Here is a 1,291-nt window from a genome sequence, read left to right on the forward strand (position 1 = left end):
GAAAAAGAATGATCCGCTCCCATAAAAGATTCAGACTCTCACTGCCATCAAGTCGATTCCAACCTGGCAGTCCTCCATAGGTTTCTGAGGTTGCAAATCACAAGAGGAAAAGATGATATCTTTTTTCATTTAGGAGTAGCTGGTGGGTTCAAACCACCAGAGACACAGCCTTTTGGTTATCAGCAGAACACACTCCAAACAAGCAGGAAAGCATTCGGGGAAGTTCTACTCAACTTAAAAGGTCGACTTATGAGTAGAAGTCCACATTATGACACACAACAATGACAACACTCACAAATGAGCAAAAAATCCTCTTTCTGCCTTTTATTAACTAAATATGAATGGAATAATAAAATCCCTTCCAGCTTTTATTCAGTCAACAACTGTTTATTGAGGATCTATGATGTGTCAAGTATTCATCTAGACACTGGAGATACAGTAAACCAAAAAATCTGTTGGAGAAACTCAGCAGGATGCAGAAGACAGCTTAGATCACCGTAAAGATATTCAGAAAATGTACAACATACGTGTATATGTTAAGTTGTGATACGGTAAGAAAGCTTGGTGGCAGGTGCTGGCAACATGTGGCCATTGGTGCAAAAGGATTTCAGGAGGCAGTAACAAGTGTTAAGTCACTAAGGCACAAGAATGACTGACACACTTACGGAACATCATGGAAGCAGCTTACACAGAGCAAAGTGAAACAGGAGAAAACAAAGATAATACCACAAACCTAAGATGGTGGCATAAAGGTCATGTACTTTTAGGGAAGCTGGGAATTTTCTTAAAATGCCTGGTCTGATTCGCACTTTAATAGGTGCCTTGTTTTATAGTTGGTTGCCTTGTTAAACACGACCACAGAGGAAGAAGAGCAGAAGCCAGACCAAAAGGAAAAGCTGTGATCCCAATAAGATATGATGTGGCATGGACCACAGTAACTATAGTAAAAGGGTGAGAAATAACAGGATGTTGAGGAGAGCTGAGAACCAAATTATACGGCTGGCTGTCCAGTATAGATGATTAAGACAATGGGTTAAATGAGATTAACTCTAAAGCTTTGACTCACTCACTGCACAAGTAAGAAATGAAACCAAGAGAATGGTGCTCTGCTCCCCTGTGTTCCTATTTCTCCAGGGAACTCAACCCAGACCCCAGTCAGGTGAATCAGCACTGCCAGGCAGCCCCAACAAAGGAAGGTTCACGTAGTTGCATGGGCTCCAGGTCTGGACAGAAGTCAAGGGTAAGGGCTATTATAGAAACACTGAGTATCTGAGTCAAAGCAGAGGGGGAA

This window comes from Elephantulus edwardii, unplaced genomic scaffold, assembly GCF_000299155.1.
Source record: "Elephantulus edwardii isolate Elephantulus edwardi_28Jun2011 unplaced genomic scaffold, EleEdw1.0 scaffold00021, whole genome shotgun sequence".
NCBI lineage: Eukaryota > Metazoa > Chordata > Mammalia > Macroscelidea > Macroscelididae > Elephantulus > Elephantulus edwardii.